Here is a 26,371-nt window from a genome sequence, read left to right on the forward strand (position 1 = left end):
CTGCCCTGAAGTGGAAGCACCAATCCTAGAGTCGGGAGCATGTGGGAGAACACTCTTGTCTCAACACCAGAAAACTGAGTCACTGACATGGCCCCTGCTTCCTGGTCTCTCAGAATGACCTGTTGCCATGATGGGAGCATGAGAGACTCCTGAGGGTGGAGCAGTTGCTTCTCCCCAGGCTGGTGCTGCACAGAGGGAATGCTCCACCCAAGAAAGATGGTGACTGCAGTACTGGAGAATGACTCAGCACAGGGGTTCCGGTGGCCATCCACCACAGTGTTTCTCTCTGGGCTTCCAACTTTACATGCAACTCTTGTCCTCTCAGCTCTCTCTTCCCTGAAGCCCCGGGTAAGTGGCTGTGAACAAGATTTTCTATGTGGGCCCTTTAAGACAGAGTCTGCATCTCAGAAAGCTCAGTCTCTTTCTCACAGACAGAAATCCTGCTCTTTTCACCTCCAAATGCTATCTGGGTGCCTCTTTTCTGGGGTCTAGGCTGTGGCTCTGAGCCTGGGGCTGAGCACCCACACCTCTCAGGGTGACCCACCCCCAGTGAGAGTTCCTCCGGACACTCAGCTGCCCCTCACTCCTGAGAGCAGGCAGCCCTTTCCACATCTCTGCCCTTCTTACCAGTCTCGGTGTGGCTTCTTCTGTGATCCTTGGTTATAGATTCCTCTTAGTTTAGTCCAAAGTTGGTTTTTCAAGATGATTGTCCTTAAATTAAGTTGTAATCCAATTTGCTCCTGGGAAGTGGCAGTTGGAACATCCACCTACTCCATCGCCATCTTGGACTCTCCTCTGAATGCTTTTATATACTATGTATGCTTAGTATATCTTGAATATTAAGTGCCTCTTGCATGTTTAGTATTAATGAATATTTAGGGAGTTATTTTTTGCCTCATGAATATTAAATACCTCTTGGTCCTACCTTCCTTTTCTATTTAGCACACATATGTGCTTTATACTAAGTCCTTATCTATACATAACACATTTAAAGAATTTCATTAATGTCTTTTATAGAAGCATTAAATATTCTCAAACAATACATTAAATTAACAATTCATGAACATTATATATTTCATTTGGTTTAATTTATTTAAATGTTTTCTAACATCTTTCAATAGTGTTTTCCATCCATAAAGGACTTACACATTTTAAAGTGACTTATTTCCCACAACCTTATACCTCTTTTATAGATATTATAAACGGATCTTATAAATCTTGAATGGCACTATTACTGACATACTCTCACACTATTGAGGCAATGCACTATCATTGGAAAGGTATGATCTTTTGGATCAGATAAAATCAAGTACTCTACTTACTAGCTATATGATCTTGGGCTTCTCAACAACTTAGAATGTCAATATCCTCATTTATAAACTAAGATTCATAATACCTACCCACAGCATCATTGTAAAATTTGAGATATTTAGTTGTGTGGAGCTGTCCTGTACATTGTAGAATGTTTAGCAATATCCCTAATCTTTACTCATTGATACCAGTGGCACACTCCCACTCCCAGTTAAAACCAATGAATGAAAAAATGTATATACTATATACAGGACTAGCCCCTCAAATATTGGCAGTTATTATTAATTAACCATTCTGAGTATCTGGATAACTAAGCCTTTGTATTTTTATGAACCTAGAATTTCTTAATTTAATCAGATTTGACAAAAAGATATTTTTGGTACCTATAAAATATCTGCTTCTAAACAGAAAATATGGAATAAAATTTAACACTTTATTGATGTCTTGGAATCATCATTATGAATTATTGTAAGTTTAATAAATGGGAAAAGAACATATTATCAAATATTTTTAGTGTCCTAGCAATTTATGTCCATCATAGAATTTAACCATAATAGCTCTTATTAACAATGGTAGGCACCATTATTCTTATATAAGAAGCTCAATTACAGAGAGCTTAATTTCTCTAACATAATGTCACCACTAAATGACTATGCCTGTCTGATTTGAAAGCCCATATTCTACTTGCCAAACCAGGAAGCTTCATGATAAATCTCTCAGAATGAATAATGTAAGTGGGCTATTTGCCCTTTCATTACATGGCCCAGACTTTCTACGCTTGTGTGTCTTGTTGCTCTTTCTGTAACTTGTGTAACAGACACTATTGACTCTCTAGCCTACCTTTTTCTATAGCCACTTTTCTATACAGCCCATTCACCAGATTTTATCCTTGATAAAAGAACTCCTACTTCTTCAGGTCTAGAGTAGCCCTGTGATTTTAGTGAAGATGAACCTCTCCTCAAACCTTAATAATCTGCAGTAGTGCCAATTATTGCCAATCCACTCCCCTTGCCAATGACTGGTTTAGGCTTGGGCATGTGAAGCTATTTTGGCCAGAGACATGGCAAGCAGCCTACTAGGAGCTTTCCAGCAGAAGTCTATCCTAGCTGATAATAATAGACCTATGGAAGAAAATGACTCCTCTTCTTCAACTTGATGACATACCATATTATATCATCTTGTGGTCATAAGGGACAAGCCTCAGAGCAAGAACTAACATGCTGAAGATGACAGAGGGAAAAATACAAAACCTCAGTCTTTCATGTTACTATCAAAATGAATATATTGTTCATTCCTAGAAGGTATAGCCTGGGTCATGCAGTGGAGTTTTTGTTTTGTTTTGATCTGTTTAATCTCCAGTGCACCATGCAAGGTGCTGAACATCATGCAATACTTTGCATGCTTTCTTTCTCATTGGTGTAAAACTTTTGAAATATAGGCCCTGGCTGGTTGGCTCAGTGGTAGAGCGTCGGCCTGGCGTGCAGAAGTCCAGGGTTTGATTCCCGGCCAGGGTACACAGGAGAAGCGCCCATCTGCTTCTCCACCCCTCCCCCTCTCCTTCCTCTCTGTCTCTCTCTTCCCCTCCCGCAGCGAGGCTCCATTGGAGCAAAGATGGCCCGGGCGCTGGGGATGGCTCCTTGGCCTCTGCCCCAGGCGCTAGCTAGAGTGGCTCTGGTCTCCGCAGAGTGACGCCCCCTGATGGGCAGAGCATCCCCCTGGTGGGCGTGCCGGGTGTATCCCGGTCGGGCGCATGCGGGAGTCTGTCTGTCTCTTCCCGTTTCTGGCTTCAGAAAAATACAGGAAAAAAAAAAACCTTTTGAAATATAAAATCAAAGTTAAGAAGTTAACAAAATTTTAAAAAGAACTGTTCATTCTTTTCTTTGTTCTTGCTGTGTAAAGTTATTTAAGAAATAGTTTTATCTCAGACTATTCTACATTTTCAAAAAACGTTAGGGCTGACTGCTTCATTACTGTAGGAAATACATCAAGGAATGAGATAATATGCCAGGCAGGTATTCATTATTTTACCAATTTTATAAAACACTGAGGAACCATTTCCTTGTCCTGAGGAGTGTGTCACACAGGAGTCAGGCAGCAGAAATGTTCATCATGGCCCTGAACCTCCCCTGAAGGTCTGTCTGTGTGGTATACCAGAGGTATACTATGATCAAGTCTGGTTGGCCAAGGTATCTTAAGAACTTTAGGTGCAGGATAACGCTTGGCCACTACTGTTCATGTTAGTTTTGCTTTTTCCTCTATGTTCTTCTCAGAAGTTTAAAGTGTCCTTTTGTCTAATATGAAGAATTGAAGCAGTGTGAGCACTTTTTCCCTAGTTGTAATATCATAGTTTGGGATGTACCCTTGGGTAAAGAAGAAGGACCTCCCATTCTATTTACCTGTGCCTTTCCTATTAATTGATCCAGGTACTCAACAAATTATGATATAAGTGAAATAATGAGTGTTCTAGTATAAAATAAATGTAAATAAATTTTGACTAATGTCTTCATTTATTCTCTTCACTGTTGAAAATCTTATTACATATAGTCATGACAAAGTAAACAGATAATTACAATAAGGAATTATAGATATTATGCTAGAGGCATACAAAGGGTATTGTGGGAAAAGAGAATGGTGACTTTCTACAGCTGTGTTTTTCAAGCAGCAGGAACAGTATGTTTAAAAGGTAAGAGAATGGTACATTGTCTATCATGCCTGGAGTGAAGAGCTAATTAAAAGCTAATCTTCACACCTATTCTCTCTTTACAATGTTATTCCCAGAACCACTATCCTAGTTATGTCCATCTTTGTGCCTTCCAATTTAACTCTGGGAGAAAAATTAGCAAGGTCATGAGGTAGAGAGAAGACAGATGATCAAATAATAAGCCATGAATGAGTTGAAATGTTGGGATAAAGAAAATATATGAGCACCCTGGCTGGGTAGGTCAGTTGAGCATTATCCCGATATGCCAAGGTTGCCAGTTGGATCAAGGTTAGGGCACATACAAGAATCAACAAATGAATATGTAAATAAGAGGAAGAGAAAATCAATGTTTCTCACTCTATTTTTATGATATCATACAGGAGGCTGTCTTAAAGATATATATATATATATATGACTACTATATATATACATTTATATATATATGACTACTATGTGCTACTGTTATAGGAAATGGATTATAAAAAATAAGAAATCAAAAGAGGAAGTGGTTTGTACTGGTTTTAATTTTGCTCTACATAGAAACACCCACAGAAAGCTTCCAATACTATTTGTTTGCTAACGATTCCCAAATTGACCATTCCTGAAAAATTTTCTTCATCCCAAAAATTCTCTTTCTGTTTTTTAGATCTCAGCCTGAATGTCAATTCCTAGAAATTTTTTGCCTGAGACCCAGACTGGGTCAGTTTCCTCTAAAAGAGAGGCTATCAATCCTTATGCCCTTGACACAAAGTAAGAAATATATTTCATATCATTATCTGGTGCACATACAGAAAATATTTATTCTTGAATAAATAATTATCTCTATGTGCCAGTCACTGCTATAAGCACTGAAGATACAAAGTTAACAAAACAGTTAAAAATTCTTGCCCTGCTGAAGTTTACATTCTGGTGTTCCAGCTTTTGCCTTTTCCTCCTTTAAAACCCTTCTCAATCTGGCAGCCAGTGAGAGCCTATACAACATCAGTTAGATCATGTTACTCTTCTGCTCAACATCGTCCAGTGACTTCCCATCTCACTCACAGTCAAACAAAAGGTCTTGCATGATCCAGAACCCCCATCCACCCTCTCCTCTTATCTCTGCTATGCTTCCCATTCACTCCCCTTCAGTCACATTGGCCTTGCTTTTCTTCAAACTCATACAGGCCAGGCACACTCAGGGCCTTTGAATTGGCTATTCATTCTCCTGCAATGTCCCTCCAAACGCCTATACAGCTCACTCCCTCAATTTTTTGAGGGCTTTACCCAAAAGGCCCCTACCTCTGACATTTTATATGCTCCTTAGCATTAGTTTCAGTTTTTTTACCTTCTAATATACTCACCCTCTAGTTCACTAACTTTTCTTGTTTATTATCTACTTTTGTTCTAGGAGCTGGATTTTTTGTCTGTTTGTTTAATGATAATATAAACTGAAATAATGTTTCACAAAAAAATGCTTTTCCTTACTGTGATTTCTGTTTCTTTTGTTAAAAATACTGGGCCCCCTCCCCCAAAAAAATACTGGTCTTAAGCCGTTACACTGATTTCATGACTTACTTATGAATCATGATCCAGTTTATTTCACAGTGATGTAATGTGTGCTCTCATTGCATCTCATATGTTTGTTTCATAGAGTATTCTCTCCCTCTTCCCTCCCTCTTCCTATCTCTCTTTTCCTCTCTCTCTCCCTCTCTTTAGCCACCCTGTGAGTTGCATGAGGGATGAGGGACATCTTACTCACTCACATATTTCCAGCACCTAGAATAGTAGTGAAGCAGATGTGAGTCATATGCAAACTGAAGTTAAAAAGGAGCAGGCTCTATAAGCTGAAGTTACCCACCAGGCAGACAATGAGCAGAAAAACAGAAGAAAGTAGAAACTGTAACCCATGAGAGAAAGAGACAGAGCTAAAGTTCCAGTTCTAAGCTCATTAAGTATCTGTATAGCAGTCTTCTTTACTCTCTTTCTTATTAGGGTGAGTTTTATTTTTTGAAACTAATGTTGCATAAATAGAAAATGAATGAAATGTCTTGATCAGTCAGTGCAAACAATCCAAATACTTCAGTAAAATAAATAATAACAGTTTCTAAATTTAAGATGGGTGTCGATGGATAAATGGAAGAATTACTTTAAAGCCTGGGTATGGGGAAGGCAGGAGAGGGTGTTTGCTCCCATCAGCCCTCATGTCCTTGTACCACCTAGTGACTTCCTTCTGTGTTGTGCTGCGGGCTCTGCCACAGATGGAGGGCTCTGGCATGACCCTTGCCCAGTAAAAGGAAGAATAGTCTAAATCAGGGGTCGGGAACCTATGGCTCGTGAGCCAGATGTGGCTCTTTTGATGGCTGCATCTGGCTCTCAGACAAATCTCTAATAAAAAAATAACGGCCTGACCTGTGGTGGCGCAGTGGATAAAGTGTCGACCTGGAAATGCTGAGGTCGCCGGTTCGAAACCCTGGGCTTGCCTGGTCAAAGCACATATGGGAGTTGATGCTTCCAGCTCCTCCCCCTTTCTCTCTCTCTGTCTCTCCCTCTCCTCTCTAAAATGAATAAATTACAAAAAAAATTAATAATAATGATAACGTTAAAAATATAAAACAGGCCCTGGCTGGTTGGCTCAGTGGTGGAGCGTCGGCCTGGCGTGCAGAAGTCCCGGGTTCGATTCCCGGCCAGGGCACACAGGAGAAGCGCCCATCTGCTTCTCCACCCCTCCCCCTCTCCTTCCTCTCTGTCTCTCTCTTCCCCTCCCGCAGCTGAGGATCCATTGGAGCAAAGATGGCCCGGGCGCTGGGGATGGCTCCTTGGCCTCTGCCCCAGGTGCTAGAGTGGCTCTGGTGGCAACGGAGCGACGCCCCGGAGGGGCAGAGCATCACCCCCTGGTGGGCAGAGCGTCGCCCCCTGGTGGGCGTGCCAGGTGGATTCTGATTGTCTCTCCCCGTTTCCAGCTTCAGAAAAATACCAAAAAAAAAAGAAAAAAAAATATATAAAACATTTTCATGTATTACAATCCATTCATTTCCTACCGTCATGTTCATGGTTGTAGGTGGCTGGAGCCAATCACAGCTGTCCTCCAGGACAACACCAAATTTTTATTGGATAATGCGTAAAGTACATGGGTCGTTGTATGGCTCTCATGGAATTACATTTTAAAATATGTGGCATTCATAGCTCTCTCGGCCAAAAAGTTTCCCGGCCCCTGGTCTAAATTGTACTAGGAAGGTGTTTTCAAAGCTACATAGAATTTCCAGGTGTAATCTCTTTCTGAGTGTCCTCTCTTCCAGGGATTTTAGGTGAAACAGGCATGAACCTTACCCAGGTAAGTGTCTACGTGAGTAGTTCAGATATGTTCAAATGCAGGTATTGTGCTTTGCTCTTTTGCATTCTAGCTCTTTTCACTGTGCAGACCTCCTTTTATAAAAAAAGTTATGAAATCTCAGATGCCCTTGGTTTGATTCCCGGTCAGAGCACACAGGAAAAGCAAGCTGCTTCACCACCCCCCTCCACCTCCCCATTCTCTTCCTCTTCCCCTCCCACAACCAGTGGCTCGATTGGTTCGAGTATGGTTGCAGGCACTGAAGATAGCTCCGTTGGAGCGCATCAGCCTTAGGTGCTAAAATATCTCGGTACTAGAACACTGGCCCTTGATGGGGTTGCTAGGTGGCTCCTGGTCAGGGTGCATGCAGGCGTCAGCCTATCTCCTTTCATACCTTTTTCCTGTTTAACAATGAGACCAAAGGAATACACCAAAAGGATTTGGGGCCTACAAGAGAGAATTACTAGGGAAAAGTCCTCATTCTCACATGATCTCATGAATCAAATAGAGCTGACACCTCAAATTCATTATTTTTGAAAACTGCTTTATAAGGCGGAAAAAAATTATTTAAAATGAATTTTTGACTTGGAGAGAATTAGGGTTAAAAAGACTCTTAGAAACCTTAATTCTCTTTGTTATACAAAGATTTTTTTTTAAGATTATTTGCCTAAAGTCACATAGCTAAGTTGTGCCAAAACTAAGTCTAATCCCCAAGACAGGTAAACTCTTGGCCCAATGCATATTGTGGGACAACTTACTGCCTTTCCATTTCAGAAACTCAAAATCCAAGTCTGTTCATTCTACTTGCCTGAAGCTTTTTACTTCCCAAATTAGAATTCAATTTCCTTTGCTTAAGGAAAAACAATCTTACTTCTTATTAAGAGTGTTAAATTTGGCTGGTTGAGGCTTTTATATGACATTTAATTTAGTTATAATAAAAGTGTAAGAAAAAATATAAATTATTACTACAATTGAAATTACCAGGATTCCACAAGAGAGATAGAATATTTTAAAATCTTCAGCACTTATATAACATTTTTTACTTTAAAAATTTCACGATTATTATATAGCCACATCTTATTAATGTGGTCAGGCAAATACAGACTACCATAGTTCTTTAAGTCATTACAAAATTTAACCTGTTTTTAAAATATATTACTTTTCTCTCTATTCTTTTGTTTTGTTTTGTTTTCAGTGTCTTGCTTGATTTCCTCTAAGAATGTCCTGATTACTTTTAAGATCTTGGCAGCGTATAGTTTAGTCACTCAAATTCATAATTTTTTTCATGTTCACACATCACCCATTTCAATACTTAATTAATATTTTTAGTTATATTGACTCATTTTTATATTTAATACCTAGTTTAATCTCATGCTAAAATAATATATCCATGATATCATAAGCTTGATGTGCCATTTATATTTTTATATATTTGACTATTAATAAAATACTAATATGTTTACTACCTGAAAACACCAAACTGTGTGAAATGTTGGTATGTTATAGAAAGAGTACTGAATTTATATACCAAAACAAGGCTTAAAAATTCAGTTCTGGCAATTTTTTCTGTGAAAATGTTTTACTAATCTGAGTTTCTCTGTTTCCTAATCTTTAATAAAGTAAGGTATTCATTCTGCTTCCCTTCTGGCTTATTGGGGAGTTTAAATTACATAATGCCCATAATACTTTATAACTGCAAAACACATGTATGGGGGTAAGAATATTATATAAGACTATATATAACAATAATCATCATCCTATGTAAGACAAAAACAGAGAAGTTAACTAATTTTATGCTTCCTGTTTTTAAATATATACCACCTATTTATCTAATGACCATATCTTCCTTTTTGAAAGTGAAAATTGGGTATAAAATAGGGTTGTTATTTATCCCATCAACAAGAAATGTTTTGGAGGACAAAAAAAGAAAATCCTTATCTGTCATAGGACAGAGCCATCTGTTCATTAGTTTGCTTTTAGCCACTGCAACCCAGTAGCCTTTGCAGGCCATCTGTGGGAACCAGCCCCCAAGAAGGCTGAGCACTGTGTGAGACTCCAGCAGTACTTGTAAATTGACTTATGATAATTACAGAGCCATGATAACCCTTGGGGTTTTTGCTTTTTTTTTTTTTTAACCAGCAATTAAAGCATAAAGCGGTGAATCCTTCCATTGTCTTACTACCAGGAAACAGCAGCAGAATTGCTCTCAGCCTCATCCAGAGACACCCAGGGACTCAGCAATCTCTTGTAATCTTTCATATCTGAACATCAAAGGGAACTTTCCAGTCTACACTCAGCCTTCAGAGTAATGGAAGGAATCCTGGAGAAAAGAAAACACCTCTAGGCTAGCATGTGCCACAAGACTTCATATTTATATCTGGTCCTCTTTAGCCTGAATATTAAGGTTTACACAAGTGTATCAGGTACTTTACTACATAGTTTTGCTAATATTCATACAGTACATTTACTATCAATCTTGTGATTTGGGAGAACCTTAATGTTATCTGCTTTTAAGTTATGAATGTGACTTATATCCTAACAAACATTCAAATTACCCACATTCTTATAAACAAATTATTCAGCTTCCTTAAGTAAAATTCGAACTCTCTATGATGGTTGGACATTTAAGTGTTTTATATTTGACATTTGAATTGTTCATTTTTTAAAAGTAGATTATATACAGTATTAAAATTATACCTAATATATTTAAATCTTTACTCGACTAAGAAAAATTTTGAGGTTTATCCTGTGTTAAACATCACCAAAATTTCTAATTGTATTATATTGCAGCTAGAAAATTATAGAAACAAAATAGAATTCATATTAATGTCATGATTATCTTTTATAATGTAAAGTGCCAAAAAATAGTTATTTGCATTCTCTAACAGTTTGAGAGATAAATAAGAGTTTATTAAAATTGTCAATTAGCAAGAAGTTATAATTTTTTACAAGTTGTCAGCTATGCCCAGATGTCATAGCACCAGAAACTAAAGAAGTGCTAAAACAAACCAAAACCAGCAATGGTGTGTCCTTTCAAAGTCATATAGGAATCAACGGAGAGAATTCCCAATGGTCAAAGCTGGAACACTTTAAGCCACACAATAAAGTAACATAAAATTATAAACCAACATATAAAGTAAAAATCCATGAGTCCATACTCATATAAACAATGATTGAGTAAATAAATAAATGGGGAAGAAGAGGCAAATCTCTTGGGCAAAACAATTAACAATCAACTTATATAGATACTCTACCCTCAAAGGGAGGGAGCATAACTCCCAACTTAAGGAGTTACGGGAGCTCTTAGCTCTTTAAGTGTGGCTTGTGCACAGTGACTTACTTCCAAAGAGTACATATGGGAAAGGGGAGAAGAATAACAGTAGAGAAACATGGGAAACACTACATTGGCCAGGAGATCAAGGTCAACATTAACAGTAAATAAATCAAATATATATAAGCAGCCTTAATAGGATGTGATAAAGATGGTATCTTACCTCTGTGGTCTTTGCCTAAAATCCCACAGCTCCAGTCTAATTATGAGAAAAATTTCATACAAAGCCCAACAGGGAACAGCTTTCAAACTACTTGATCTGAAGTCCTCACACTGTTAGTCATCAAAAATAAGGCAATATCTGAGAAAGTGTCACAGCCAAGAGAAACATAAGGGCAGGGGTCGGGAAACTTTTTGGCTGAGAGAGCCATGAACACCACATATTTTAAAATGTAATTTCATGAGAGCCATACAACGACCCGTGTACATTATGCATTATCCAATAAAATCTTGGTGTTGTCCCAGAGGACAGCTGTGATTGGCTCCAGCCACCGCAACCATGAACATGAGCGGTAGGAAATGAATGGATTGTAATACATGCGAATGTTTTATATTTTTAACGTTATTTTTTTCTTTTCTTTTTTTTTTTTTTTTGGATTAATTTTGATGGAGTGACATTGATAAAATTGTCTTCTGTCACCTTCTAACTGGTTTTCTTTGTGCCCCTCCCCTCCCCTAATACGCTCCCTCTCCTCCCCCCCACCCTGTAACCCCAACACTGTTGTCCATGTCTCTGAGTCTCATTTTTATGTCCCACCTATGTATGAAATCATATAGTTCCTAGTTTTTTCTGATTTACTTATTTCATTCAGTATAATATTATCAAGGTCCATCCATGTTGTTGTAAAAGATCCGATGTCATCATTTCTTATGGCTGAGTAGTATTCCATAGTATATATATATCAAAGCTTTTTAATCCATTCATCCTCTAATGGACACTTGGGCTGTTTCCAGATCTTTGCTATTGTGAACAATGCTGCCAAAAACATGGGGGTGCATTTCTTCTTTTCAAACAGTGCTATGGTGTTCTTGAGGTATTCCTAAAATTGGGATAGCTGGGTCAAAAGGCAGTTCGATTTTTAATTTTTTGAGGAATCTCCTTACTGTTTTCCCAAAGTGGCTGCACCAGTCTGCATTCCCACCAGCAGTGCAGGAGAGTTCCCTTTTCTCCACATCCTCGCCAGCACTTATTCTGTGTTGTTTTATTGATGAGTGCCATTCTGACTGGTGTGAGGTGATATCTCATTGTGGTTTTAATTTGCATTTCTCTAATAATTAGTGATGTTGAGCATTTTTTCATATGCCTATTGGCCATCTGTGTGTCTTCTTTGGAGAAGTGTCTATTCATTTCTTTTGCCCATTTTTTGATTGGATTCTTTGTCTTCCTGGTATTTTTACAAGGTCTTTATAAATTTTGGTTATTAACCCCTTATCAGACGCTATGTCAAATATATTCTCCCATTGTGTAGTTTGTCTTTTTATTCTGTTTTTATTGTCTTTAGCTGTGCAGAAGCTTTTTAGTTTGATAAAGTCCCATTTGTTTATCCTGTCTTTTATTTCACTTACCTGTGGAGACAAATCAGTAAATATATTGCTGTGAGAGATGTCAGAGAGCTTACTGCCTATGTTTTCTTCTAAGATGCATATGGTCTCAAGGCTTACATTTAAGTCTTTTATCCATTTTGAGTTTATTTTTGTGAATGGTGTAAGTTGGTGGTCTAGTTTCATTTTTTGCAGGTAGCTGTCCAATTTTCCCAACACCATTTGTTGAAGAGGCTGTCTTTACTCCAATGTATGCTCTTACCTCCTTTGTCAAATATCAGTTGTCCATAAAAGTGTGGGGTTTATTTCTGGGTTCTCAGTTTTGTTCCATTTATCTATATGCCTGTTCTTATGCCAGTCCCAGGCTGTGTTGAGTACAATGGCCTTATAATATAACTTGATATCCAGAAGTGTGATACCTCCTGCTTTATTCTTCCTTTTCAAGATTGCTTGAAGCTATTTGTGTTCTCTTTTGGTTCCATATAAATTTTTGGAATATGTGTTCTATATCTTTGAAGTAAGTCATTGGTATTTTAATCGGTATTGCATTGAATTTATAAATTGCTTTGGGTAATATAGACATTTTAATGATGTTTATTCTTCCTAACCATGAGCACGGTATATGCCTCCACTTGTTTGTATCTTCCCTGATTTCTTTTATCAAAGTTTTATAATTTTCCGAGTACAAGTCTTTAATCTCCCTGGTTAAATTTATTCCTAGGTACTTTATTTTTTTGGTTGCAATGGTAAAGGGAATTGCTTCCTTAATTTCTCTTTCTGATTGTACATTGTTAGTATATAAAAATGCCTCTGGACCTGTGGTGGTGCAGTGGATAAAGCGTGGACCTGGAAATGCTGAGGTCACCGGTTCAAAACCCTGGGCTTGCCTTGTCAAGGCACATATGGGAGTTGATGCTTCCTGCTCCTCGCCCTTCTCTCTCTCTGTTTCTCTCTCTCTCTCCTCTCTAAAAATGAATAAATAAAATTTAAAAAAAATTTTTTAAATGTGTTAAAAATGCCTCTGATTTCTGAGTGTTGATTTTATATCCTGCCACCTTGCTGAATTCATTTATCAGGTCTAGTAGTTTTTTTATTGCAACTTTAGGATTTTCTATATACAATATCATATCATCGGCAAATGATAGTTTTACTTCTTCTTTTCCAATTTGGATGCCTTTTATTTCTTCTTCTCGTCTGATTGCTGTGGCTAGGACTTCCAGAACTACGTTGACTAAGAGTGGTAAAAGAGAACACCCCTGCCTTGTTCCTGATTTTAAGGTGATTTCTTTTCATTTTTGCCCATTGAGTATGATGTTGGCTATGGGTTTGTCATAGATGGCCTTTATCATGTGGAGGTATGTTCCCTGTATTCCCACTTTGCTGAGAGTTTTGATCATGAATGAGTGCTGGATTTTATCAAATATTTTCTCTGCATCTATTGAAATTATCATGTGGTTTTTCTCTTTCCTTTTGTTCATGTGATGAATCACATTGATTGATTTGGGAATATTGTACCAGCCTTGCCTCCCAAGAATAAATCCCACTTGATCATGGTGTATGATTTTTTTCATATATTGCTGGATCTGGTTTGCTAACATTTTTGTTGAGGATTTTTGCATCTAAATTCCTCAGGGATATTGGCCTATAATTTTCTTTTTGTGTGTTGTCATTGCCTGGTTTTGGAATCAGAATTATGCTTGCCTCATAAAAGGAGCTTGGAAGTCTTTCTTCCTCTTGAATTTTTTGAAATAGCTTGAGAAGGATAGAAGTTAGTTCTTTGATTATTTGGTAGAATTCACTTGTGAAGCCATCAGGCCCAGGACTTTTCTTTTTTGGGAGTTTTTTGATAACTGTTTCAATCTCATTTGTTATAATTGTTGTAATAGGTCTGTTTAGGTTTTCTGATTCTTCCAGATTAACTTTTAGAAGATTATATGTTTCAAGGAATTTTTCCATTTCATCTAGGTTGTCTAGTTTTTTGGCGTACAGGTCTTCATAGTATTTTCTTACAATATTTTGTATTTCTGTTGTGTCAGTTGTTATTTCTCCACTCTCGTTTCTAATTTTATTTATGAGTCCTCTCTCTTTTTTTCTTCGTGAGTCTGGTTAAAGGTTCATCAATATTATTTACCTTTTCAAAGAACCAGCTCCCAGTTTCATTGATCCTCTCTATTGTTTCTTTAGCCTCTATGTCATTTATTTCTGTTCTGATCTTTATTATATCCTTCCTTCTACTAGCTCTGGGCTTTATTTGCTGTTCTTTTTCTAGTTCTTTTAGATGTAGGGTCAAGTTGTTTATTTGAGCTTTTTCTAGCTTCTTGAGGTATGCCTGTAATGCTATAAACTTCCCTCTCAAGACTGATTTTGCTGTGTCCCAAAATTTTGAGTTGATGTATGCTCTTTATCATTTGTTTCTAGGAATTTTTTAATTTCTTCTTTGATCTCATTGTTTACCCATTTGTTATTTAATAACATGCTATTTAGTTTCCAAGTGTTTGAGTATTTTTCAGTTTTTCTGTTGTGGTTGATTTCGAGTTTAATGTCATTATAATCAGAGAAAGTGCTCGATATGATTTTAGTCTTCTTAAATTTGTTGAGACTGCTTTTGTGCCATAACATGTGGTCTCTTCTAGAGAATGTACCATGCGCGCTTGAAAAGAATGTATATGCTGCTGTTTTAGGGTGAAAGGTTCTGAAGATATCTATTAAATCGAGTTGATCTAATATGTCCTTTAAGTCTGCTGTTTCCTTGTTAATTTTCTTTCTTGAGGATCTATCTAATGATGTTAATGGAGTATTGAAATCCCCTACTGTTATAGGGGATTTATGTATTGCTGTTGATCTCGCCCTTTAAATCCATCAAAGTCTGCTTTATATATTTAGGTGCTCCTATATTAGGTACGTAGATATTTATAACAGTTATATCTTCCTTTTGGATTGCTCCCTTTATCATTATGTAGTGACCTTCTTTATCTCTAACTATAGTCTTTGTTTTAAAGTCCATTTTGTCTGATATAAGTATTGCTACCCCAGCTTTTTTTTCATTTCCATTTCCATGAAATATTTTTTCCATCCTTTTATCTTCAGTCTATATGCACCTTTTGATTTAAGGTGTGTCTCTTGTAGACAGCATATGTATGGGTCCTGTTTTCTTATCCACGTAGCTACCCTATGTCTTTTGATTGGCTCATTTAATCCATTAACATTTAAGGTTATTATTGATATATAATTTTTTATTGCCATTTTATTCTTTAAAACTGTATTCCTCTTTTGCTATATTCTTTTTCTCCTTTGATCTGTTTACAACAGGTCCCTTAGCATTTCTTGCAGCCTTGGTTTGGTTGTAGTGAATTCCTTGAGGTTTTTTTTTTGGTCTGGAAAGCTTTTTATTTCTCCTTCAATTTTTTTTCTTTTTTTTCTGAAGCTGGAAACAGGGAGAGACAGTCAGACAGACTCCCGCATGCGCCCGACCAGGATCCACCCGGCATGCCCACCAGTGGCGACGCTCTGCCCACCAGGGGGAGAAGCTCTGCCCCTCCGGGGCGTCGCTCTGCCGCGACCAGAGCCACTCTAGCACCTGGGGCAGAGGCCAAGGAGCCATCCCCAGCGCCCGGGCCATCTTTGCTCCAATGCAGCCTTGGTTGCGGGAGGGGAAGAGAAAGACAGAGAGGAAGGAGGGGGTGGGGGGTGGAGAAGCAAATGGGTGCTTCTCCTATGTGCCCTGGCCAGGAATCGAACCCAGGTCCCCCGCATGCCAGGCCAACGCTCTACCGCTGAGGCAACCGACCAGGGCCTCTACTTGAATTTTAAATGATAGCCTTGCTGGATAATGTCATCTTGGTTGTAGGCTCTTGTTCTGCATTACTTTGAATATTTCTTGCCATTTCCTTCTGGCCTAAAGTGTTTCTGTTGAGAAGTCAGAAGTCATTCTTATGGGGGCTCCTTTGTAGGTGATAGCCTATTTTTCTCTAGCAGCTTTTAATATTTTCTCTTTATCACTTAGCTTTGGTATTTTAATTATGATGTGTCTTGGTGATGATTTCTTTGGGTTTCTCCTTAATGGAGTTCTCTGTGCTTCCTGAACATGTGAGATGTTTTCCTGCCTTAATTGAGGGAAGTTTTCAGCTATGATATGCTTGAACAAAGTCTCTATCCCTTGTTCTTTCTCTTCTTCTTCAGGAACCCCTATGATGTGGATGTTATTTCTCTTCATGTTGTCACTGAGCTCTCTAAGAGTTTCCTCAGACTTTTTGAGTCTCTTTTCTTTTTTCTGCTCTGCTTCCATGCCTTTATTTATCGTGTGCTCTAACTTGCTTATTCGATTCTCAGCTTCATCCATCCTGCTTTTAATTCCTTCCATTGTGTTCTTTATTTCAGATATTGTATTTGTCATTACTGACTGATTCTTTTTTATTATTTCAATGTTCTCTTTTATGTTTGCTCTCTCTTTATTTAGGTTTTTGTAATGACCATCTATTGTTGTTCTAATATCTTTGAGCATCCTAACAATCATTATTTTAAACTCTGCATCTGGCAATTTGGTTATATCTGATTCATTTAGGTCCTCTTCTGGGGATTTCTCTTGGTTCATTTGTATTGCATTTCTCTGCCTCTGCATTTTTTCTGTGTAAAGGAAGGTTTTGGCCCCTGGAGTCCACTGGTATGGTCTCTGTTCCCTAGGTATGGTCTGTCTGCAGGACTGCTACCCCCTCTTCTGTTGCTGCCTAGGGCTTTTGGGTTTGGGCATTGCCAGTGCCTGCCCACTGGGGCTGTTGCTGTTGTTTCCATCTCTTCTTCACGAAAGTGGCTGTGCTCAGTCCTCGGCTACACAAGCCTTGGTGGCTTGGCCTTTGCCCCGCCCCCATGGGGGGCATTATGCTCGGTCCTGAGTACACTGGCAAGCACCTTTGCTCAGCTGCGGGTTTCCGCCTGTTTCCGAGCTTTCGCCCTGCCCTTGCAGGACGAGCCCACTTGTGGAATGGCTGCTAGCTTTGGCTCTCATGTTATTATTTTTTTATTAAAGGTTTGTCTGTGAGCCAGATGCAGCCATCAAAAGAGCCACATCTGGCTCATGAGCCATAGGTTCCCGACCCCTGCATAAGGATGTTAAATGACGAAATGTAATGTATTTTAATGGGATCCTGGGACAGAAACAAGACATTAGGCAAAACTAAAAAGTCTGAGTAAACACAGACTTTAATTAAAGTAATGCATCAATAATAATAATGACAATAATAATGTATTAAAATTGCTTAATTAATTTTAACAAATGTACCATAGTAACGTAAGATAATATACTGCTCACAAAAATTAGGCGATATTTTAAAATTAATATGAAATGATAAAAAAAGAAGCATTTGATTTTTTTTTATTCAACAAGAACATCAGAAAAGCAAACGACAAGTCAAAGAAAGTTATTCAATTATGCAAGTGAGATGCAAAACCAACTTTTAGTTCAGAGGTTACAAAAGGCTGAAAGTACTAGAGTATCTGCAAATTCCATGATTCCCTAGTTTTTATGAGCAATATATTAAGAGAAATTACATGTAGGGTATATGGGAACTCTCTGAACTTTGGTCTCAATTTTTCTAGATATCTTAACAGTTCTAAAAAATAAAATCTAATATTTAAAATGTCAGTCAGCCTGACCAGTGGTGGTGCAGTGAATAGAGTATTAACCTGTAATGATGAGGTCCCAGGTTAGAAACCCCAACCTTGCCAGATTGAATGCAGGCTAGCCAGATTGAGAGTGAGGTCACTGGCTGAAGCCCAAGGGAACTAACTGGCTTGAGCAAGGGGTCACTGACTCAGCTGAAGCCTCCCAGCCAAGGCATGTTTGAGAAGCAATCAATGAACAACTAAAGCAGGGGTCAGGAAACTTTTTGGCTGAGAGAGCCATGAACGCCACATATTTTAAAATGTAATTCCATGAGAGCCATACAACAATGCGTGTACATTATGCATTATCCAATAAAAATTTGGTATTGCCCCAGAGTACAGCTGTGATTGGCTCCAGCCACCCGCAACCATGCACATGAGCGGTAGGAAATGAATGGATTGTAATACATGAGAAAGTTTTATATTTTTAATGTTATTATTTTTTTTTAATTAAAGATTTGTCTGCGAGCCAGAGCAGCCATCAAAAGAGCCACAATGGCTCACGGACCATAGGTTCCCGAACACGGAACTAAAGTGACATAACTATAAGTTGATGTTTCTCATCTCTCTTCTTCCCTCTCTATTTCCCTTTCCATCTAAAATAAAATAAAAAGTCATCAGTTATTCTAATAAAAGTATATTATTTACATATCACATTATGTATTCTGTTTAATAGAAGTAATTTTAAGAGACTGACATTGGTTAATCTTAAAAAAAAGTATGCGGCTATCATATGATCTCACTTATATGTGGAATCTAATGAACAAAGTGAACACAAGAACGGAATAGAGGGAGAAGCAGGGTCACAGAGAGCAGAAGGACAGCTGTCAGAGGGAATCAGAGAAAGTGAAGGGATTAGTAAAATTATATACACATAACACAGAGATACAGATAACAGGACAGCAAATCCCAGACGAATGGGGGAGGGAGTTAGGAAGAAGCGGCAAAGAGGGTAGATACATGGGGGCAAAGGGGGTATATACATGGTAACACAGGGGTGAAGGTTAAGGATGTTTTACTCAGTGGGACACTTGAATACATGTACAAATAATAAATTAAAATTAATTTTAATTTCTAAAAAGTATGCTGCTGACAGACTTAATTCTACTTAACCAAAGTAAAATAAGCAACTGACTTAATTAGTAATTTAATTTAGGATAGGATCTGGATATTGTGCAGATTTTTAAACTTAATAAAAAAATATTTAAATTAAATCCAGACTAAATGTTTGTTTCTTTCAATTCTTTTTTTTTTTTTTTTGTGGCAGAGACAGAGAGAGTCAGAGAGAGGGACAGACAGAGAGGAACGAAGAAAGATGAGAAACATCAATTCCTCGTTGTGGTTCCTTAGTTGTTCATTGATTGCTTTCTCATATGTGCCTTGACTGCGGGCCTTCAGCAGACCGAGTGACCCCTTGCTCGAGCCAGCGACCTTGGGCTCAAGCTGGTGAGCTTTAGTCAAACCAGATGAGCCCACCCTCAAGCTGGCGACCTTGGGGTCTCGAGCTTGGGTCCTCAGCATCTCAGTCCGACGCTCTGTCCACTGCGCCACTGCCTGGTCAGGCCTTTTGATTCATTTTATTTAACCTAATGACCAGAAGAATACAGAAACAATAAAATTTTTAATGACATGTTTCATTTGGAAGAGAGGCAGCTAGCCCCCCACCACACATATGTAGAGTTTATCCAAAATTGATCGACAAATGAAACTAAAACATCTGCTTCAAGTTTATAAAACTATATTTAAAATAGGTCCTCAAACCTTGTAATTTTCTGGCACCTTTTATATGAGCATTCCACAATTTCACAAGCACTTATGGGACATTTATACTGACATTTCCTAAATGAGAGAAGCAGTTGAGTCAAGTGACCTATTCCAGATTCCCCATGAATCAGAAGTGGATTGTTCCACTGAGTCATTAGCTGTCAGTCATAACTTACATAAGAATTACTTCAACATAAACCATCTGAAATCGTAGTAAGAAAATAAAGGAGACATTTTCCTATTTGTTTTCAACATTAGGTTATTTAAGATGAAGTTTGGAAGAGTTCAAATAGCAAAATATACTGCTAAACTAAATGTGAAGAGACGTTTCTCACCTTTTAAACAATTATATATGATATCTTTTGCATGTATGGTAATCAGGGACAAATAGTAACCTCAGCCACTTAGAACTTAAATTCTATTCCAAGGCCCTTTCTCCTGTTATTGTGCCTTTACAGGAAGTAGAGGAGACAAGTCAATAGCTCTCTGTTAATTCTCTCATTACTATCTCAATACCTTAGCTTCTCACGTGAGCACCTTATAAGTAACACAGTATAACAAATAACACCACTGCAGAAAACATAATTATGAAATATTTGAATGCCCTGAACCAAGAATTTCTGACTGCAGAGTTTTCAAGATCCCTTCCTATAGTGATAACGTTTCTTGAGAATAGATACCAGACTGAAATGCCCACATTCTATATACAATTCCGAATTTCTCTGGAAATTGGTTTTCACTTACACCCAAAGATAGGGTGGGCCCAGAGAAGCTTGTTTTCAACCTATGATGTACAAGCCTGTTCCAGTGAGAGACTGTAGTTCAGGTCACTCATTTAAAACTAAATGACTTTAAAAAAACACAGGAAGTAAAAAATTACTTGATCTGAAGCACACTGGGTCAAAATATATTAACACAGATGATCCAATAATTCTCGAACTGCTTGACATTGTCACAGGAATCTCTAACCTTGTTGGTGGAGGCCTAAGGGCAAGGAGAACTGTTGTGTCAAGCAAACAGCAGATCTAATCAAACTCCTGGTTGCTTAGTTACAGAACTTAATAATGAAAAAATAAAACCAATGTTTGTATTGGTTAATATGTGTTTTTTTAAATCTAAATTAATAAAACTAATAAAATCCTGGGAACTTGCACTAACTGTGTAATGTAATTCAGTATAAGGTAAAGACTTGTAGAATCTTAGTGAAGTAGGATTAAAACTGAGAAATACCGAAAAGTCCTCATTAGAGAGTCATGATTTCATGGACCCATAGCACATACTCTGAGGAGAATTTCTTGCCTATCTTCATTATAACACCCTTCACAGAGCCCTAAATGGAGAACTCCTTAGGGGATGGACCACCAACCTTCCTTCATGATCACATCCTAAATAATTTTGTCTAGATGAGTCTAAGACAGTCCTGCATCATCAAGGAAAGTCCAAATTCCCTAAATACCTGTTTAACTTAAGTTTCTGTATAATGAACGAGTTTCTATATCCAAGCAAATGACCCATTATAATAGTAAGTCACATCATATAGTTCAATCAATTGCTTGGAGAGGAAAGGCACACATAGAAACACTGTTTCCAGACATGGGTATTTCCAACCATGACTATCTTGGAATGAATTCCTTATGCTGTAACTGATTACATGCTGGGCTGCAGACAGAGAAGGACAGGGCAGTGCGGCATACACTCATGGACCCAATGGGCAGCTCTAAGAAGGTTGAAAGCTCAGGTGTTGGCAGGAGAAAGGAGGTGAGCTAAGAACAGGTCGTTGCTCAAAACATGTAGAAAGAGGTACAGATAAAGGAAGGGGCACCGTGGGAATGTTGTTGATGCCTAACTTGCAATTTTCTGCATGACAAGATTAAACTACAAAGAATTCCCTAGTAGAAAAGCCATCTTCTTCACTGGCAGATGCATCTTACCTTTATTTTTTTTTTAGAATTTGCCATCTTGACATTGCAGTAATTCATTTGCTTCAAAATATTATGTAAATTAATCCTAGCAATTGTGACATTTTATCAAGTTCATTTGAATGGGAGTTTAATGGTACTGAATTTTTCTATTGTTGTGAATCAATTTGTAGCAAATGGCCAGCAGGAGAAAAGGACTCTTTTAGGAAATAACTGAATTTGATGTTAAGGGGCTGAGTCAGATGTCTGCTTAGATTAAATGAGATGTTCATAAATCAGTATGAGATTATGTCTGGAAGAGCACCCCAAACACAGTGGTTGCCTGCAGGAACTGGGTGGTTCACAGACACAGGTAGGACAGCGACATCTCAGTGTATACCCTTTTGTACCATTAAAATTCTAAACCATATGACTGCTCTCTGTTCAAAGAAAGAAATACAATTTAAAGAAAATTCAATTAACATTATCCTTAAAATATTAAGAAGATGAACAACCACATAATCTATTAGGAAAACTCTATTTTTCAAACAGTAAAATATGTGTTAAACTGCTCTTGTCCCTCATGAGAATTAGGCAGAGAATAGAGGAGGAATGGCCATAATTATTCAAGTGGCCTAGAGACCTATGATATCAGCTCCCACTGAAGATGAGTCATTAGTGCCACCCACCTTCTAATGGAGCAGTTAGTCGGTAAGGTTAACCAAGGGCTTACTATTTACAATTTTAAAATAATCATACAACGCTTGAGAGAAGACCAATTTTTCTAATTGCCTGTCAGTTAAAGAATATTTGTTTCCTCTTGTCTTAATAAATCTGTAAACTTGGGTGGATTCAATGCTGTATACTTGTTCTTATTTGAATTGTCATATTAACGCACAAGTATTTACAAGGCTCATTATTAATACAAGATATTAATTATACTTATCTTCTTCAGGATTATAGACATAACTACAGATTTTAATGAATGACAAATATTGACATTTATATAGTGCTTCACAATCTTATTTACAAACAATCACAATGTTATTTCTATTCCTTAGTTGCAGAAATAGAGTAAGTTTGGCACAGTGACTTATTTAAAGTAACAGAATCTATTGGTAGTAAATTTTCTAAGCTTGGATTGCTTTTTTACTAAATTCAAAGTTCTTATGTCATTTATGTTCTATAATAGCATCAAAAATGTATTGAGCATTTATCCTGTACCAGACACTGTGCTACATACTCTAAGTGTGTAATCCAATTCTCATAATAACCTGATGGGGAAGTTATTATTGTTCTCACTTTACAGATGAGAAAATAGAGTCTCAGAGAGGCTTAATCATTTACTGAGATTGCATGCTCATTAAGTGTCAAAATATTAGGTCCCAAACCCTGGCCTCTCTGAATCCTAGAACTTCATTTCCATCTAAACTCTGACGGATGGGAATATACTCATAAAATATTCAGTTAACTAAGATATTTAAAAGTAAGAGGATGAGGAAAAGGTTACTCAAATGATGGCAATGTGTCATGAATAAGGAAGCGTGAATATTAGCTTAACTCTCTAAATGTGAGGTCACACCCCAAAAAAGAAAAGGAAACAGGATATGACATGTGTCTGTGTCTGTCATTAGCATCTCTTTCGCTTATGTTCTAAATAAAAACCTACTCGGTAAGGGCACTGAATTGTGCTTCAGCTAGTTTACTGTAATATTTCTCCCCATGTACATAGTTTACTAACAACAATGCTGCTTAACAATAATAATTAGGAAGCCATTAGGTGACAGCATGGAATGTTGGATTTAGGTTATAACTGGATACTGCAAAAATAGAAGTGATATTAGTGGGTACACATATGCAGATAAATGTATATACATGGACACATACACAGATGTATATTTATTATTCAGGTATAAGAATATAGTCCATGTTTATACATTGCTTTGTGCACTTGAATCAGAACATGATTACTTTACCAATTAAATAGATCTGGTTAAAAGTAGAGCCATTTGCACAAATTTACTCTTATACAGAATGAGATTTCAGAAATTTGTAGCACCCTGACTGCTTGGCTTACTCCCAGCGCATGGAGATCATAGGTTAGATCCCTGATCAGGGCACAGAGAAGTGGCCATTGACTGCACAGCTAAGTGAAACAACTAAGTGGGGCAATGAGTTGATGCTTCTCTCTCTGTCTCTCAAATCAATGAAAAACAGTATTTTTTTTAATTTGTAGCAACAAGACTATGGTGGAAAAAAATAGATATCGGTAGAATGGGATATGTGGCATAATTCTTTTCTTCAAACTAAGTTTTAGGGCAGCTAATAAAAAGTAAGAGTAGTAGGGGTCAAGACTTTTATAATAGCAAAGATAGAAGCTTTTCAGGTAAAAAAGTCAAGTGATCAAGAAATATACTTTTACCAAATCACCTTTCTTCCTCTAAGTTCCTTTATTTGAGGCACGGGACAAGGTACACACATTTTCCACAATTAATGTATAATCTTTTATTTATCACCCAACTGCTGTAGCAGCCCCAAATGTTTGCAAGTCTCTGGACTGGCCAACCTCTTTCATAACAGTGGCTTGGGCCACTCATGTTGCCTGGAAAGCACTCCCTTTTCTCTGATCACCTTCATCTTCCAAACACTGACTTAAGGTGTACATTCCTCTAAGAAAGTGTACAAGCGGAACTTTCCAGAACATTCAGTGAGAGGTGGAGGAGCAATAGCTTTTGGAGCTAGAGGAGCAACATGCTTTCCTGCTCCTCCACGCTGGCTTCAACTGCCTCGTTGCCTATTAAAAATAGAGAAACACACCACTTGCTATGATATTTTGGGGATCAAACCCAATGCCACCCAGGAAGATTTGAAAAACTTACAGGAAGTTTGCCATAAAGTACCACCCTGATAAGAATGCTAATGAAGAAGAGAAGTTTAAACTGATTTCTCAAGCTTATGAAATGCTAATTTTTGGAAAGAAAAGGGAATTATATGACAAAGAGGGAGAACAGGCAATTAAAGAAGGTGGAACAGGTGGCAGTGTTGGCTCCCCCATGGATATCTTTGATGTGTTTTTGGAGGAGGAGGAAGGATGCAGAGAGAAAGGAGAGGTAAAAATTGTCATGCATCAGCTCTCAGTAACCTTAGAAAAGTTATGTAATGATGCAACAAATAAAGTAGCTTTGCAAAAGAATGTAATTTGAAACAACTGTGAAGGTCAAGTTGCTGAGAAAGGAGCAGTAGAGTGCTGTCCCCATTGCTGAGGTCCTGGAATGAAAATAAGAATTCATCCCATAGACCCTGGAATGGTTCAGCCAACTCAGTCTGTTTGCATGCAGTGGGGAATGGATCAGTCCTAAAGATAGATGTAAAAGATGGAACGAAAGGAAGATAATTAGAGGGAATAAGATTCTAGAAGTTCATAGTGACGAAGGCATGAAGGATGGCCAGAAGATCACAATCCCCGGTGAAGTAGACCAAGAATCAAGACTGCAGATAGGAGATATTATCATTGTTTCAGATCAGGAGGACCATGCTGTTTCCACTCAATGAGGGGAAGGCCTTTTCCTGTGTATGTACATACAGCTGGCTGAAGCACTGTGTGGCTTCCAAAGGCCAGTATCTACTCCTGACAACCAAACTATAGTCGTCACCTGTCATCCAGGTCAGATTGTCAAGCATGGAGATATGAAGTGTGTGCTAAAGGGAGGCGTGCCAATTGATTGTAAACCATAGGAAAAAGGTTGCTTAATTCTTGAATTTAAGGTCAACTTTCCTGAGAACGACTTTGGCTCCTGACAAACTTTCTTTGCTGGAAAACTCCTACCTGAACAGAAGGAAGTAGAAAAGACTAATGAAATACACCAGGTAGAACTGGTGGACTTTGATGCAAGTCAGGAATGACAGCACCATTGCAAGGGAGAAGTATATGAGGATGGTAAGCATCTACCCTCAGGGTGGTGTTCTGTGTCTGAGTTCTTAATGAGCTGTGAATAACACTCACTGCTGGCCTTTTGTATACCACAGTGATGAGTGATGGACTATAATCATAATATGCTCACTACTTGCTATTGTTTTTGTTTTAACATTCAACTATAGTAGTGTTTTAAAAGTTAAATGAAGAATAAACTTATATATAAAAGCTCAAAGAAATGTTCCATATCCATGAGTACTCTCCATCACTGTTTAAGAACTGACCATTTCTCCATGTGGTGCCTCTCTACACATTCCCCACCAGCTGGTCTGTCATAGTACTCACCCCCCTTACTGCATTCATACCTGTCAGGCTTCCCTCTACTACACAGAGAATGCTGCTTTCTATAATAGATTCTTTGAACCTCTTCAAGATTTGGGGGGGGTATTTTTAAGGCTAGGATCACAGTTGAGTGCCAGGCCATTTCCTGTAGCCTTTTTGCATGAGCTCCTACTTTTTTAATAGCCACCTCCTTAGAAAACAGAGCATTGATTTTCTTTCATTTCTTTACCATTGTTAATCAAGCTCATCCTGAGGCTGGGAACCCCCTTTGTTTGTAGAGCATTACAACTTCACGGAATACCCTTATAGCATATCTACCATCCCTGTAAATGTTACCACTCTTATCTAGCTAAGAAGCTCTAGTGAGCATAGTGAGTTCTGCTGTCTGAGCAGAATTTTCTTCCAGTAAAATATTATAAATTCTTGGGGCAAAGTGAGTTGTTGTTTTTACTGTGTTACTTTACCTGATGTTTTTCTGTTTTGGTTTTAAAATGTGACCCATCGAAAAACAAGGTTAAGCTTGCATTTTTAAAATGGATTTCTAATAAATCTATCCAGAACATAGATTCACAAACAGGATTACACACTCATAAGATTCCTCTTC

The 26,371-nt window shown here is 37.9% G+C and overlaps 1 pseudogene; it reads left to right on the forward strand.

Annotated features, from left to right (window-relative positions):
• The first annotated feature begins 216 nt into the window (after window positions 1-216).
• On the forward strand, window positions 217-25,310 carry LOC136335674 (dnaJ homolog subfamily A member 1-like; annotated as a pseudogene).
• Window positions 25,311-26,371: the final 1,061 nt, after the last annotated feature.

Source organism: Saccopteryx bilineata, chromosome 4 (assembly GCF_036850765.1).
Source record: "Saccopteryx bilineata isolate mSacBil1 chromosome 4, mSacBil1_pri_phased_curated, whole genome shotgun sequence".
NCBI lineage: Eukaryota > Metazoa > Chordata > Mammalia > Chiroptera > Emballonuridae > Saccopteryx > Saccopteryx bilineata.